General features: G+C 43.2%; 3 non-coding genes across 3 annotated transcripts; all 3 read right to left on the bottom strand.

Moving 5' to 3' along the window:
* Positions 1 to 13,654: 13,654 nt before the first annotated feature.
* TRNAR-UCU (transfer RNA arginine (anticodon UCU)) lies at positions 13,655 to 13,740 on the bottom strand. Its single transcript is given in 2 exon segments — positions 13,655 to 13,690; positions 13,704 to 13,740. It is a non-coding gene; the product is annotated as a tRNA-Arg (tRNA).
* Positions 13,741 to 16,279: 2,539 nt separating this feature from the next.
* TRNAR-UCU (transfer RNA arginine (anticodon UCU)) lies at positions 16,280 to 16,365 on the bottom strand. The gene is given in 2 exon segments: positions 16,280 to 16,315; positions 16,329 to 16,365. It is a non-coding gene; the product is annotated as a tRNA-Arg (tRNA).
* A 772-nt stretch (positions 16,366 to 17,137) lies between these two features.
* On the bottom strand, positions 17,138 to 17,223 carry TRNAR-UCU (transfer RNA arginine (anticodon UCU)). The gene is given in 2 exon segments: positions 17,138 to 17,173; positions 17,187 to 17,223. It is a non-coding gene; the product is annotated as a tRNA-Arg (tRNA).
* Between the last annotated feature and the right edge of the window lie 519 nt (positions 17,224 to 17,742).

Here is a 17,742-nt window from a genome sequence, read left to right as displayed (position 1 = left end):
CCATGTTTCCTCTGCGGTCCTCCAGGCCTCTGTGGTCGTCCAGGCCTCCTCTGCGGTCGCCCAAGTCGCTGACTTCGTCCAGTCCGCTGCTGTGGTCCAGGCCTCTGCGGTCCTCCAGGTCTCTTCTGCGGTCCTCCAGGTCTCTTCTGCGGTCCTCCAGGCCTCCTCTGCGGTCGTCCAAGTCGCTGACTTCGTCCAGTCCGCTGCTGCGGTCCCCCAGGCCTCCTCTGCGGTCGTCCAGGCCTCCTCTGCGGTCGTCCAGGCCTCCTCTGCGGTCGTCCAGGCCTCCTCTGCGGTCGCCCAAGTCGCTGACTTCGTCCAGTCCGCTGCTGTGGTCCAGGCCTCTGCGGTCCTCCAGGTCTCTTCTGCGGTCCTCCAGGTCTCTTCTGCGGTCCTCCAGGCCTCTTCTGCGGTCCTCCAGGCCTCCTCTGCGGTCGTCCAAGTCGCTGACTTCGTCCAGTCCGCTGCTGCGGTCCCCCAGGCCTCCTCTACGGTCGTCTAGGCCTCCTCTGCGGTCGTCCAGGCCTCCTCTGCGGTCGTCCAGGCCTCCTCTGCGGTCCTCCAGGCCTCCTCTGCGGTCCTCCAGGCCTCCTCTGCGGTCGTCCAAGTCGCTGACTTCGTCCAGTCCGCTGCTGCGGTCCCCCAGGCCTCCTCTACGGTCGTCTAGGCCTCCTCTGCGGTCGTCCAGGCCTCCTCTGCGGTCGTCCAGGCCTCCTCTGCGGTCCTCCAGGCCTCCTCTGCGGTCCTCCAGGCCTCCTCTGCGGTCGTCCAAGTCGCTGACTTCGTCCAGTCCGCTGCTGCGGTCCCCCAGGCCTCCTCTACGGTCGTCCAGGCCTCCTCTGCGGTCGTCCAGGCCTCCTCTGCGGTCGTCCAGGCCTCCTCTGCGGTCGTCCAGGCCTCCTCTGCGGTCCTCCAGGCCTCCTCTGCGGTCGTCCAGGCCTCCTCTGCGGTCCTCCAGGCCTCCTCTGCGGTCCTCCAGGCCTCCTCTGCGGTCCTCCAGGCCTCCTCTGCGGTCGTCCAAGTCGCTGACTTCGTCCAGTCCGCTGCTGCGGTCCCCCAGGCCTCCTCTACGGTCGTCCAGGCCTCCTCTGCGGTCGTCCAGGCCTCCTCTGCGGTCGTCCAGGCCTCCTCTGCGGTCGTCCAGGCCTCCTCTGCGGTCCTCCAGGCCTCCTCTGCGGTCGTCCAGGCCTCCTCTGCGGTCCTCCAGGCCTCCTCTGCGGTCCTCCAGGCCTCCTCTGCGGTCCTCCAGGCCTCCTCTGCGGTCCTCCAGGCCTCCTCTGCGGTCCTCCAGGCCTCCTCTGCGGTCCTCCAGGTCTCTTCTGCGGTCCTCTAGGCCTCCTCTGCGGTCCTCCAGGCCTCCTCTGCGGTCCTCCAGGCCTCCTCTGCGGTCCTCCAGGCCTCCTCTGCGGTCCTCCAGGCCTCCTCTGCTGTCCTCCAGGTCTCTTCTGCGGTCCTCCAGGCCTCCTCTGCGGTCCTCCAGGCCTCCTCTGCGGTCCTCCAGGCCTCCTCTGCTGTCCTCCAGGTCTCTTCTGCGGTCCTCCAGGCCTCCTCTGCGGTCCTCCAGGCCTCCTCTGCGGTCCTCCATGTTTCCTCTGCGGTCCTCCAGGCCTCTGTGGTCGTCCAGGCCTCCTCTGCGGTCGCCCAAGTCGCTGACTTCGTCCAGTCCGCTGCTGTGGTCCAGGCCTCTGCGGTCCTCCAGGTCTCTTCTGCGGTCCTCCAGGTCTCTTCTGCGGTCCTCCAGGCCTCCTCTGCGGTCGTCCAAGTCGCTGACTTCGTCCAGTCCGCTGCTGCGGTCCCCCAGGCCTCCTCTGCGGTCGTCCAGGCCTCCTCTGCGGTCGTCCAGGCCTCCTCTGCGGTCGTCCAGGCCTCCTCTGCGGTCGCCCAAGTCGCTGACTTCGTCCAGTCCGCTGCTGTGGTCCAGGCCTCTGCGGTCCTCCAGGTCTCTTCTGCGGTCCTCCAGGTCTCTTCTGCGGTCCTCCAGGCCTCTTCTGCGGTCCTCCAGGCCTCCTCTGCGGTCGTCCAAGTCGCTGACTTCGTCCAGTCCGCTGCTGCGGTCCCCCAGGCCTCCTCTATGGTCGTCTAGGCCTCCTCTGCGGTCGTCCAGGCCTCCTCTGCGGTCCTCCAGGCCTCCTCTGCGGTCCTCCAGGCCTCCTCTGCGGTCCTCCAGGCCTCCTCTGCGGTCGTCCAAGTCGCTGACTTCGTCCAGTCCGCTGCTGCGGTCCCCCAGGCCTCCTCTACGGTCGTCCAGGCCTCCTCTGCGGTCGTCCAGGCCTCCTCTGCGGTCGTCCAGGCCTCCTCTGCGGTCGTCCAGGCCTCCTCTGCGGTCCTCCAGGCCTCCTCTGCGGTCCTCCAGGCCTCCTCTGCGGTCCTCCAGGCCTCCTCTGCGGTCCTCCAGGCCTCCTCTGTGGTCGTCCATGCCGCTGACTTCGTCCAGTCCGCTGCGGTCCTCCAGGCCTCCTCTGCGGTCCTCCAGGCCTCCTCTGCGGTCGTCCAGGCCTCCTCTGCGGTCGTCCAGGCCTCCTCTGCGGTCCTCCAGGCCTCCTCTGCGGTCCTCCAGGCCTCCTCTGCGGTCCTCCAGGCCTCCTCTGTGGTCGTCCATGCCGCTGACTTCGTCCAGTCCGCTGCGGTCCTCCAGGCCTCCTCTGCGGTCCTCCAGGCCTCCTCTGCGGTCCTCCAGGCCTCCTCTGCGGTCCTCCAGGCCTCGGTCGTCCAGGCCGCTGACTTGAACCGCTTGGTGGTGTGTTGCAATGATGGTGCGGCAAACTCCAACTTGCCATTCTTCCCTCGTTTGTTCAATGACTTTCTTCATGGCTTCTACCATCTGTTCCTTTATGCCTTCTTTAAGGCCAGCCACATCGGTCTGCAGCTGATTGACCTGTCCACCAACTTCTGACTCCATATTGGTCACCTTACTGAGTAGCTCCTTTAGTAAAACAGGACAGGTACACTGGCAGTCCTGCACTTTGGTGTTCACATCTGTGAAATGCAACCTTCTTCGTGGTGAATGTGTCATGTCTTCTTGTCCAGGGGTGGCTACATGGTCCAAAAAAGAAGCTTCCTGATGCAGCGTGTTTGTCACGTCCTCTAGCACCGGTATTTCCAGATTCATTGGCTGAACACTGTGATCTGCAGGAGATGGAACAATTACATCATTTGCCACACCACATATCATCTCCAACGTATTATTCTTTGCCTTGGCATTTTTTCGTGGTTTCACCACATTTTCTTTCTGAGCCGCCTTGGCAGTTTTCTTCTTCTTTTGTGGGACTAATGCAGCAAGTTTCTGTGCCACTGATGGGTGGGTTTTGGCACTCCCGTAAAATCTGGTAGTCTGCATTCTTTGTCTTTTGTCTAAAAATATAAAAACCACAATAAGAAAACATGTAAAGCACAGCATGCTAAAAATAGCAAACAACTGTACATTTTCAAATAAAGTGCACAACAGTAAAGTGCAAATACTGTACAGTATTTGCCTTTTTTCCCTGTGCCTCCCAACAAGAACCTCTGCAGGAGGGACAGAATGCTCTGTTACGGACTTCAGTTTAAATATACAGTATGATTACCATCACCTGTGCGAACAACTATACTGTACAGTAGTTACTGTATTTGATAAGATAGGTGTTTCACCACAAGTGATAGCAATCATTCAGTACTACTGCACATACCTGTAGTACACCGGGATAAGCAAGGTCTATGTACATTACGTTATACCGAGCTGGATCGCTTAGCAACCTGACAAAATGGCCACCGACCGTGAACTCCCAGCACGTGGCAGCGCTTGGATATGGAGTGAGATACAGTATGGTACAGTCCAGGGGCAATGCTGAAGGAGCGTCACAATCCCCTAGCTCAATTACTAGAGCCATCTTAACAGCAGTGTGGGCCCCTGGACACAGCAATGCACTGGGGCCCCTACCCACTCACCAGCGGAAGGGGTGGGGGGAGCTATCAGCGGCAGCTTTGATGCTCCGCGGGGGATAGGGGGGGTTCTATCTTTCGCTCAGTATGTACAGTAGGACCTGGAGAAATAATTTCTGCTAATTATTCCTTTACTGCACAGATGGGGCAGGAAGGAGAACACTAAACTGTAGAAGGGGGCATTGTGCTGAATGAAGGGGCCCTGGTACATGACTTCCAGGGTGGTAGGGGGTGTTTAATACACAGGGGAGGAGTGGATAATGGAGTGGGCTTAATATTAGTGTTATGGACTGCAATTAGTTTCCTGTATGAAACAGATACAGTACAGTAAATAACCCTCCTTGGAAGTGCATGGGCCCTGTGAGACTTACAGTAGTGTACAGCATAAGGGTCGACTGACATGATGTACAAGCATTACATACAGTACATGTCAGTACTGTATGTAAATTCTTCAATTATTGCCTAACAACAATGCTGCTTACTGTATATTAAATACTGTAGGCCTAGAAATGTGCATCTCAATATAGTAGTTAAAAACACAGGGGCCTATGTGGATAAGCGAGTTCTATGCACACTAAAAATGGCCACCGACCGTGAACCCCCAGCACGTGGCAGCGCTCGGATATGTAGTGAGATACAGTATGGCATACATTTCACAGTTCAGGGGGCAATGCTGAAGGAGCGTCACAATCCCCTAGCTCAATTACATTGGGATAAGCGAGGTCTATGCACACTACGGTATACCGAGCTGGATCGCTTAGCAACCTGACAAAATGGCCGCCGACCGTGAACTCCCAGCACGTGGCAGCGCTCGGATATGTAGTGAGATACAATATGGCATACATTTCACAGTTCAGGGGGCAATGCTGAAGGAGCGTCACAATCCCCTAGCTCAATTACATTGGGATAAGCGAGGTCTATGCACATTACGGTATACCGAGCTGGATCGCTTAGCAACCTGACAAAATGTCCGCCGACCGTGAACTCCCAGCACGTGGCAGCGCTCGGATATGGAGTGAGATACAATATGGCATACATTTCACAGTTCAGGGGGCAATGCTGAAGGAGCGTCACAATCCCCTAGCTCAATTACACTGGGATAAGCGAGGTCTACTGTATGCACATTACGGTATACCGAGCTGGATCGCTTAGCAACCTGACAAAATGGCCGCCGACCGTGAACTCCCAGCACGTGGCAGCGCTCGGATATGTAGTGAGATACAATATGGCATACATTTCACAGTTCAGGGGGCAATGCTGAAGGAGCGTCACAATCCCCTAGCTCAATTACATTGGGATAAGCGAGGTCTATGCACATTACGGTATACCGAGCTGGATCGCTTAGCAACCTGACAAAATGGCCACCGACCGTGAACTCCCAGCACGTGGCAGCGCTCGGATATGTAGTGAGATACAGTATGGCATACATTTTAAAATACACCGGGATAAGTTGTACAGGCCATGGAGCAATGCACAGGGACATTCATCATTTACGTACAGTATATAAATAATTGTAAACCGTAAATGAAAGAATTACCGGTCAAATACTGTATGACGAAACTGTGTCAATGAGCTGGAACAGTATGGCCTGTGAAGAAGTTTTCGAAGGCAGAAACGGAGAGCAAATTATCAGGAGATTTCTGAAAGGTCGGAGAAGATCCACACAGCAAGTCTGCCTACGAGGAAACAGATGTGCAAAGTGGGTAGCGGGCGGTGACTGAGACGCTCTTTTATTCACATTCAAAAGTACAGTATGCTCTGTGATTGGTGTAAGGATGAATGCGCCTATATTGGCACCAATCACAGCGGTAAGAATTCCTTTTGTGTGAATGGGAATAAAAGAGCGTCTCAGTCACCGCCCGCTACCCACTTTGCACATCTGTTTCCTCGTAAGCAGACTTGCTGTGTGGATCTTCTCCGACCTTTCAGAAATCTCCTGATAATTTGCTCTCCGTTTCTGCCTTCGAAAACTTCTTCACAGGCCATACTGTTCCAGCTCATTGACACAGTTTCGTCATACAGTATTTGACCGGTAATTCTTTCATTTACGGTTTACAATTATTTATATACTGTACGTAAATGATGAATGTCCCTGTGCATTGCTCCATGGCCTATACAACTTATCCCGGTGTATTTTAAAATGTATACCATCTCTCACTCCATATCCGAGCGCTGCCACGTGCTGGGAGTTCACGGTCGGCGGCCATGTTGTCAGGTTGCTAAGCGATCCAGCTCGGTATACCGTAATGTGCATAGACCTCGCTTATCCCAATGTAATTGAGCTAGGGGATTGTGACGCTCCTTCAGCATTGCCCCCTGAACTGTGAAATGTATGCCATACTGTATCTCACTCCATATCCGAGCGCTGCCACGTGCTGGGAGTTCACGGTCGGCGGCCATTTTGTCAGGTTGCTAAGCGATCCAGCTCGGTATACCGTAATGTGCATACAGTAGACCTCGCTTATCCCAGTGTAATTGAGCTAGGGGATTGTGACGCTCCTTCAGCATTGCCCCCTGAACTGTGAAATGTATGCCATACTGTATCTCACTACATATCCGAGCGCTGCCACGTGCTGGGGGTTCACGGTCGGTGGCCATTTTTAGTGTGCATAGAACTCGCTTATCCACATAGGCCCCTGTGTTTTTAACTACTATATTGAGATGCACATTTCTAGGCCTACAGTATTTAATATACAGTAAGCAGCATTGTTGTTAGGCAATAATTGAAGAATTTACATACAGTACTGACATGTACTGTATGTAATGCTTGTACATCATGTCAGTCGACCCTTATGCTGTACACTACTGTAAGTCTCACAGGGCCCATGCACTTCCAAGGAGGGTTATTTACTGTACTGTATCTGTTTCATACAGTCCATAACACTGAAGTTGTATTTTCAGTACTGTACAGTATACAATACTTAAATTTGAACATCAGGTACTGGATAGTAAACATGTACAGTATTAACTTCTATCATAAAACTCTTATGCATTTTCAGATGTGTAAATTTTAGACTACAGTATTCACAAATGTTTTCTCTCCATACAGGAATTATAGTTGGACAACATGCCAGTAACTATCAACAAAACGATGAGCAAGATAATCGCCAACATGAAAAAAGAAAATAAAACCATCAAAGAGATCCATGCATGGCTCAAGGAAAGTGGCATTATAGTCACTTTAGAAACGGTGCGCTATCATGCATTCGAGAGAACAACGCCCAGATTTGTATTTCCTACAAAATGCACATGGTACGTACTGTACACTACTGTAATGTTTAAATGACTTGCTTTATACCATAAACAATTTTTTTGAAATAAAATAAAAACTTCATCAATTGTAACTGTGATTGTGCTGTTCATGAATTCATATTTTTCATACTGTATTGTACTGTAGGAGAGTGCAACAAATTGTGGAGGAACTAACTCGTGAGGATGATGAGCGTACTGCTCTGCAAATAAAACGAATTCTCCATTCCAAGTATGACCTGGACATATCGGCCACCAGCATCAGAAGGATGCGACGGAAAATGGGATGGACCTTTGGCGCAACAAGGTAAAATACTGAAAGCAGTATAAACCATACAGTAAATGCACTGTTAATAATCCCTTGATACGTGATATAATAATGCCATAAATCATTATACAGAGTGTGTACTTTATACTATATACAGTATGTGTGTGTGTATATACTGTATATATTCTATCCCAAAAGAGATACCTACTGTATAGGCACTCAGAGACAGCAATGAAGCATTGCCGGCTTATTGTGATGATTACATACTGTATACTGTGTGTGTGTGTGTGTGTGTGTTTGTGTGTATGTACAGTATGTATATATATATATTACTCTGTATGTAACTTAATGTACTGTATGTACAGTTTAATGTATACAGTAGGTATATAATACAGTATACTGCACATACAGTCTACTGTATATACAGTAATCTGTAAATCTGTAATTTCATAACTGTATCTGATTTCATTATTTTTGGCTCTTCACAGGATATCTCCAATGATAAGAGATGTGAATAAAGAAAAGAGAGTGGAACAGGCACGGCGATGGATTGAGAGTGGTGAAACATTTGATGATGTCATTTTCACAGATGAATCGTCTGTTGCCCTTGAGCGGTTCTCCAGAATGTCATTCAGGAAACGTAACCATATCTCTTTAAAACCACGCCCAAAGCATCCATTGAAAATCCATGTATGGGGAGGCATATCACGATTAGGAGCTGGTCCCCTATTATTTTTCGAAGGTACAGTACTATACTTTATTCTGTGCCTGTGTTCTGTAAAAATACATGTTGTACTGTAGAGTACGTGTAACTGCACAATAAAAGGAGTTGCTTATTAATGAACAACATTTTTTGATTTCTGTAGGAATCATGGATAAGAAATATTTCCAAGAAACAATAGTAGAGAAATGTATGGTGCCATTTGTGAATAAATATTACCCAACTCACCATAGGATATTCCAAGACAATGATCCTAAACACTCCGCCTCAGCCAAATTTATGGAAGAGAAAGGTATGAATTGGGAACGCACACCACCAGAGTGAGTATTCTTTCAACAGTGTACAAGTAAAATTTTGGATAGCACTCTAGTACTGTAAAAAAAATTTTTGTTTAATAAACAGTACAATATTGTATGTTTAATTTTCTCTATTTACTGTAATGTAATTAATTTTTTCTATACGCTTTTTTTTTATTTTTATATAGATCACCAGACATGAACCCAATCGAATTAGTGTGGGCTCAATTGAAGAGGTACGTTAGGAGTGTTGCAAAGCCAACAACAAAACAGCAACTGGTGGATGGGATAAAGAAATTTTGGCTAGAAGTACTCACACCTGAACATTGTAATAATTATATAAATCACCTGTATAAAGTATTACCTGTTGTAGTTGAAAGAAATGGTCAAGCCACAAATATGTAGTTCTGTATTTTCTGTTTAAAATTTTAAATTGGTGCATTATTAAAAAAAATGATAAAATTGCCTTTGTCTGATTATTGCATAAACTAATGTAGAATATTATACAGTAGTAATGTTATTGATGTGTACTGTATGAACAGTTATTTTCAGTTTTATAAGTCCTGAATAAGAGTACTGTACATTTTGATCAGTGCAGTACATGGAATCGGATGTTGTAATACTTTATTTTTACATTAATATTGATGTTTTTCCAATAAATATTCAATTTTACAGTATGGTACGGTACAGTACATGAGGGTACCTGTACAGTATGATACGTCATTATGGGGGAGAAATACTGTATCCACTAAATGTACAGTAAAATGTTTTTTTCTTATTACAAACACACAAATGCATCTCAGATGGAAATATGCTATACACAGCAGACAGCTTATGGTGACAGAACTTCCCTACTGTATCCCCACCCATAGTCGTGGTATATTTTAGATTGCCTAATGAGACACTCCTGCAGCATTGCCAATGATTCATGTAAAACCTGTGTGCAAACAGTATCTGTATTGAATGCAAAGTACAGTAAGAGTACAGTATACAGTATTATCAGAGCCAAACCTGACCAACATGATGCCCTAGGCTAGATTTTGGCTGATGCCCTCTTGCACAGATGCTACGTAGTTCCGCCTCTAACCCTGCACCCCTTTCCCAGCACCATCACCCATTTTGGCGCTCCTACCCCCTATAATCTAAATAAGAACAATGTGCACATTTAGTGCCAGCCCAAAACAGTGTACAGTATGTTCTTGCTGGGAAGGGGCATGGTAACACAATAATACCCGAAGATGAAATGACACAACACAGTACTGCAACTTTATTCACATTATATCATGCAGTGGTGTCTCTTATTCTCATGACATCATATCATAGTACCACATTACTCCTAACAGTAATGCCCCTTATTCACATTACACCCCACCACATTCATCTTTATTTACATTAGACCACAGGTTCTCAAACTCAGTCCTCAGGACCCCACACAGTGCAGGTTTTGCAGGTCTCACAGAATCACAAGTGAAAAAATTAGCTCCACCTACTGTATGGACCTTCTAAAATGTGTCAGTTAGTAATGAATACATCTGTGCACTTGCTGGTTTACCTGCAAAACATGCACTGTGTGGGGTCCTGAGGACCAAGTTTGAGAACCACTGCATTAGACCATGCAGTAGTGCCCTTTCCTTATGTTACACCAGAAAATATTGTAGTACACCTTATACACATACAGTACAGTAATGCCACACATTAGTAATGCATTTCATATTTAAATTTTCTGATTTAATTTCATAGAGCCGCAGTCACTCACAGAATATAGGCATGTACTGTAGCATCTCATTTTATTCTGCAGAAGCTGATTATTCCCGTTTGGCTAGTTTGCCGCCTCTGTACAGTATATCACAATAGAAAAAAGTTATAGTGTCAGTGAAAAAAGCACCTCATGACAGATACTGTACACAAGCTCATGTCTAAATACTGTATACTGTAAGCAGTGACATTAAGGGGTACAGTACTGTATATGCAATTGCAGTCGAATTCCGGAAGGAATACGGAAAAAATGGACACGGGATCCCCCATCTTTTTAGAACCAGCACCGGGCTCTGCGCCTGGTCCTGGTGCAAAAAATAAGGGGGACAAAAAAAGCGTAGGGGTTCCCCATATTTTTTGAATCAGCACTGGGCTCCACTAGCTGGACAGATAATGCACAGCCGGGGGAGACTTTTATACCGGTCCCTGCGGCCATGGAATTAAATACCCAACTAGTCACACCTGGCCGGAGTACCCTGGAGGAGTGGGGGCCCCTTAAATCAAGGGGACCCCCCTCCAGCCACTCGATTATCTCTATCACCCCTGTGTATTGTAGCTAGGGGATTGTGACGCTCCTTCAGCATTGCCCCGTAGCCTGCAAAATCTGTGCTGTTATTTGCTCCATAGCTGAGTGCCTCCTAGGAGCTACTGTAGGAGTCACAGGCGGTAGCCATTTCAATTGAGTCTGCCCTGCTATAGAATTGTACAGGTATGTGTACATTACCGTACGGTGCATAGAACCTTTACAGTAGAAACTCTCCTGCAGCTTTGGCCTGCTTTACTGTATGTACTGTAAAACTTGTGTTTTGTCAGTTTGCTATGCGACCGAGCCCGGTGTAACGTACAGTACTGTAATGCGCATAGACCTCGCTTACAGTATCTCTGTGTATTTTGGCTAGGGGATTGTGACGCTCCTTCAGCATCGCCCCGTAGCCTGCACAGCTTATGCCATTTCTCATTCCATACCCAACTGCTGCCTGCCACGAGGTGGGGGTTCAGGGGTAGTGGTCGTTTTGACAGTGTGCTATGCGATTGAGTCCGGTGTACCGTAATACTGTATGCAATCCTACAGTAGCTTATCCCTCCCCTGTGTATTTTGGCTAGGGGATTGTGACGCTCCTTCAGCATTGCCCCATAACCTGCACAAGGGTTCAGGGGCGGCGGCCATTTTGCCAGTGTGCTACAGTATGTCATCGAGTCCGGTGTACCATAATATGCATACTGTGTATTTTAGCTAGGGGATTGTGACGCTCCTTCAGCATTGCCCCATAGTCTGTACAATCTGGACTATTACTTGCTCCGTAGCCTAGGGCCTCTGTGGGGCAAGGAGTCATAGGTGGTAGCCATTTCTATTCAGTCTGCCCAGCTACAGAATTGTATGTGTACTGTGTACGGAGCATAGTACCTTAACCTGCATAGAACCTGCACATTATGGTACACCGGACTCGATCGCATAGAACCGCTCATGCAGCTACTGTATGCCCTGGTTTACAGTATGTGAATAAAAAAAATAATAAAGTGTCTGAAAAAAACTACAGTAACATGCATTCGTACTTAAGGAATCGAACCCTGGACTCTGAGTATAGGAAGCGAAACACTTCACCACTTCGCCGCAGACAAATGTATAAATCCGTTGGTTTTGATTATGCTGTAATGGCTACGGGATTAGGACGATAACATACTGTAGAAAATTCCTAATCTTGAGAGGCAATAGTGAACTTGTAACACACATCCATTTGCGACAGTGTACACTACTGGTTTTACAGTACTGTGTTTTGTCTGCGGGACTTGGACGCTCACATACAGTATTCATAAAGTATTGTAGATGGATCATATACTGTATGCTGTACTACTGTATTTGCGTCGGTGTCGTACTGTATATACAGTACTGTATTAAATAATGCAGCGTAATGAGTACAGTATTTGCTGTATGCAGCGTAATGAGACGCCTTAGTAAAGTAGTCTTTATTATGTATGTCAGTATTGTATTTTACGGGAGACCACACGCATGCGCAGAGGTGATTGTAAAAAGCGACATCTGGTGGCTGATCGCAGGTATTACACGTAAAGGTAACGCCAAACGTCAAATGTCTGTCTCCGTGCGATTAGATAGCCTCTCTGTGGCTAGGCGCGCCTCGCTACGCCACAGTACGCTGCGTATGGTCGAACGGGACAACCGCCGCGGCCACTCAAGATAAAGGTGGCTACATCTGTATATCAGGTTTAAGCAATTATTTAGCTAATATGTGATAACCATGTAAGGATTACAGGTAAAAAGGATTTAATGTTTTTTTGAGTGTAGATACCCTTCAAGGTCTGCATAGCTAGCTGAGCAGACTCAACATTGAATTTGGTTGCTGGTTAAATATAACAATAAGCATTTTTGATCAGCAGTTATTGATTAAAAGTATCGAAAATTGATTTGTAATTGGTGATCTTACATTGAAAAGATTTTTATGTCACCAGCCTATCATTACTTTGTATATATATATATAGTAAACAAGTCTCCTGTATACAATGTCTATGTTATGTATTATTGTAAGTTAACTTTAAATTTTTGCATTTGAAACTGAAGAACGACTCTGGTGGGACTCGAACCCACAACCTTTGAATAACTACAACCTACTAGAAGACCATTGTGCTATCCATTGCGCCCCAGAGACACTGTTGTATCATATTTTTTTATCAACAGTACAATGTGTTGAATACTCTTATGTTTTAAATGACACAATCTGTGATGAAACTAATCTTTTTATTTTTCTATTTTTTAAGTAGGCTGTAAAGAGAGTATCGTAGAGTGAGAGTCAAATTTTTGTAATGATTTCAGAAATAGCTCCCACTTTGTGTGAGGTGCAAATCAATATGGGTACAATTGCACCATGTCTGATTGAGTGTTTGTTGCAAAGAAACTGAAGACAGAAACATTTTGGTAACATTTATATAGGTTTTGTATTTTTACCAGTATAGATATTTATATTAATTTATATTATAATAATTACATGGCTATCGAGTGTCAGATATTTATAACATTGCTCCCAAATGCAACAGCTATGTCTGAGTCTTCCTCTTGCTGTTTTCAAGTGCAAGTCCTATATCAGGTTTTAGCAATTGTGTAGGTTATTTGTAATACCCATCTAAGGATTTTTTATGATTTTTGAGTGTACTGTAGATACACTTCAAGCTTTGTATTCCTACGTGAGCAGACTCAACATAATATTTTGATTGCTGGTTAAAAATAACCATCCACATTTTTATTAACAGTTATTGATTTAAAGTATCTAAAATTGATTTGTAACTGGTCTTACATTTAAATGATTTTTATGTCACCAGCCAATTATTACTTTGTATATATATATATATATATAGTAAATAAGTCTCCTGTATACAATGTCTACGTTATGTATTATTGTAAGTAAACTTTAAATCTTTGCATTTGAAACTAAAGAACGACTCTGGTGGGACTCGAACCCACAACCTTTTGATAACTACAACCTACTAGAAGTCCAATGGGCTATCCATTGCGCCACAGAGCCACTGATGTATCATATTTTTGTATAAACAGCACAATGTGTTGAATACTCTTATGTTTTAAATGACACAATCTGTGATGAAACTAATCTTTTTATTTTCTATTTTTTAAGTATGCTGTAAAGAGAGTATCGTAGAGTGAGAGTAACATTTTTGTAATGATTTCAGAAATGGCTCCCACTTTGTGTGAGGTGCAAATCAATATGGGGACAATTGCACCATGTCTGATTGAGTGTTTGTTGCAAAGAAACTGAAGACAGAAACATTTTGGTAACATTTATATAGGTTTTGTATTTTTACCAGTATAGATATTTATATTAACTTATATTATAATAATTACATGGCTATCGAGTGTCAGATATTTATAACATTTCTCCCAAATGCAACAGCTATGTCTGAGTCTTCCTCTTGCTGTTTTCAAGTGCAAGTCCTATATCAGGTTTTAGCAATTGTGTAGGTTATTTGTAATACCCATCTAATGATTTTTTATGATTTTTGAGTGTACTGTAGATACACTTTAAGCTTTGTATTCCTACGTGAGCAGACTCAATATAATATTTTCATTGCTGGTTAAAAATAACCATCCACATTTTTATTACCAGTTATTGATTTAAAGTATCTAAAATTGATTTGTAACTGGTCTTACATTTAAATTATTTTTATGTCAACAGCCTATAATTACTTTGTATATATAGTATATAGGTCTCCCATATACAATGTCTATGTTATGTATCATTTTAAGTAAATTTTAAATGTTTGCATTTGAAGCTAAAGAATGACTCTGGTGGGACTTGAACCAACAAACTTTGAATAACTACAACCTTCTAGAAGTCAAATGCGCTATCCATTGCGCTACAGAGCCACTGAAGTAGCAAGCGTTTGTATCGACAGTACAACTTGTAGAATACTTTCATGTTTTAAAAGCTACAATCTGTGATGAAACAAATCTATTATGTCTTTCTTTTTTTAGTAGGATGTATATACAGAGTATTGTAGAGTAAGAGCCAAAATGTTATACTGATTTCAGAAATAGCATCCTCATTGTGTGAGGTGCAAAAAATGTGGGGACAATTGCACCCTGTGTGAAATAGTAACTGTTTATTGCAATACAAACTAAAGACCAAAATATTTTCTAAAATGTATTTAATGTTTAGAGTGCTTAAAAATATTTTCATACTATAATGATAATGTTGCTAACCTGTGTCAGATATTTTCCAACATTCCTCTTGAATGCAACATCCCTGTCTGAGTTTTCCGGCTGCTGATTTCGAGTGCAAGTCCTATATCAGGTTTAAGCAATTATTTAGCTAATATGTGACAACCATGTAAGGATTACAGGTAAAAAGGATTTAATGTTTTTTGAGTGTAGATACCCTTCAAGGTCTGCATAGCTAGCTGAGCAGACTCAACATTGAATTTGGTTGCTGGTTAAATATAACAATAAGCATTTTTGATCAGCAGTTATTGATTTAAAGTATCGAAAATTGATTTGTAATTGGTGATCTTACATTGAAAAGATTTTTATGTCACCAGCCTATCATTACTTTGTATATATATATATATATATATATATATATATATAGTAAATAAGTCTCCTGTATACAATGTCTACGTTATGTATTATTGTAAGTAAACTTTAAATCTTTGCATTTGAAACTAAAGAATGACTCTGATGGGACTAGAACCAACAACCTTTGAATAACTACAACCTACTAGAAGTCCAATGCACTATCCATTGCACCACAGAGCCACTGATGTATCATATTTTTGTATCAACAGTACAATGTGTTGAATACTCTTATGTTTTAAATGACACAATCTGTGATGAAACTAATCTTTTTATTTTTCTATTTTATAAGTATGCTGTAAAGAGAGTATCGTAGAGTGAGAGTCAAATTTTTGTAATGATTTCAGAAATAGCTCCCACTTTGTGTGAGGTGCAAATCAATATGGGTACAATTGCACCATGTCTGATTGAGTGTTTGTTGCAAAGAAACTGAAGACAGAAACATTTTGGTAACATTTATATAGGTTTTGTATTTTTACCAGTATAGATATTTATATTAATTTATATTATAATAATTACATGGCTATCGAGTGTCATATATTTATAACATTGCTCTTGAATGCAACAGCTATGTCTGAGTCTTCCTCTTGCTGTTTTCAAGTGCAAGTCCTTTATCAGGTTTTAGCAATTGTGTAGGTTATTTGTAATACCCATCTAAGGATTTTTTATGATTTTTGAGTGTACTGTAGATACACTTCAAGCTTTGTATTCCTACGTGAGCAGACTCAACATAATATTTTGAATGCTGGTTAAAAATAACCATCCACATTTTTATTATCAGTTATTGATTTAAAGTATCTAAAATTGATTTGTAACTGGTCTTACATTTAAATGATTTTTATGTCACCAGCCTATCATTACTTTGTGTATATATATATATATATATATATATATAGTAAATAAGTCTCCTGTATACAATGTCTACGTTATGTATTATTGTAAGTAAACTTTAAATCTTTGCATTTGAAACTAAAGAACGACTCTGGTGGGACTCGAACCCACAACCTTTGAATAACTACAACCTACTAGAAGTCCAATGCGCTATCCATTGCGCCACAGAGCCACTGATGTATCATATTTTTGTATCAACAGTACAATGTGTTGAATACTCTTATGTTTTAAATGACACAATCTGTGATGAAACTAATCTTTTTATTTTTCTATTTTTTAAGTATGCTGTAAAGAGAGTATCGTAGAGTGAGAGTAACATTTTTGTAATGATTTCAGAAATGGCTCCCACTTTGTGTGAGGTGCAAATCAATATGGGGACAATTGCACCATATCTGATTGAGTGTTTGTTGCAAAGAAACTGAAGACAGAAACATTTTGGTAACATTTATATAGGTTTTGTATTTTTACCAGTATAGATATTTATATTAATTTATATTATAATAATTACATGGCTATCGAGTGTCAGATATTTATAACATTTCTCCCAAATGCAACAGCTATGTCTGAGTCTTCCTCTTGCTGTTTTCAAGTGCAAGTCCTATATAAGGTTTTAGCAATTGTGTAGGTTATTTGTAATACCCATCTAAGGATTTTTTATGATTTTTGAGTGTACTGTAGATACACTTTAAGCTTTGTATTCCTACGTGAGCAGACTCAACATAATATTTTCATTGCTGGTTAAAAATAACCATCCACATTTTTATTACCAGTTATTGATTTAAAGTATCTAAAATTGATTTGTAACTGGTCTTACATTTAAATGATTTTTATGTCAACAGCCTATAATTACTTTGTATATATAGTATATAGGTCTCCCATATACAATGTCTATGTTATGTATCATTTTAAGTAAATTTTAAATGTTTGCATTTGAAGCTAAAGAATGACTCTGGTGGGACTCGAACCCACAACCTTTGAATAACTACAACCTACTAGAAGTCCAATGCGCTATCCATTGCGCCACAGAGCCACTGAAGCAGCAAGCATTTCTATCGACAGTACAACATGTAGAATACTTTCAAGTTTTAAAAGCTACAATCTGTGATGAAACAAATCTATTATGTCTTTCTTTTTTTAGTAGGATGTATATACAGAGTATTGTAGAGTAAGAGCCAAAATTTTATACTGATTTCAGAAATAGCATCCTCATTGTGTGAGGTGCAAAAAATGTGGGGACAATTGCACCCTGTGTGAAATAGTAACTGTTTATTGCAATACAAACTAAAGACCAAAATATTTTCTAAAATGTATTTAATGTTTAGAGTGCTTAAAAATTATTTCATACTATAATGATAATGTTGCTAACCTGTGTCAGATATTTTCCAACATTCCTCTTGAATGCAACATCCCTGTCTGAGTTTTCCGGCTGCTGATTTCGAGTGCAAGTCCTATATCAGGTTTAAGCAATTATTTAGCTAATATGTGATAACCATGTAAGGATTACAGGTAAAAAGGATTTAATGTTTTTTTGAGTGTAGATACCCTTCAA

The sequence above is a fragment of the Pseudophryne corroboree genome, chromosome 4 (genome assembly GCF_028390025.1).
Source record: "Pseudophryne corroboree isolate aPseCor3 chromosome 4, aPseCor3.hap2, whole genome shotgun sequence".
NCBI lineage: Eukaryota > Metazoa > Chordata > Amphibia > Anura > Myobatrachidae > Pseudophryne > Pseudophryne corroboree.
This window is presented reverse-complemented; position numbering and strand designations above follow the sequence as displayed.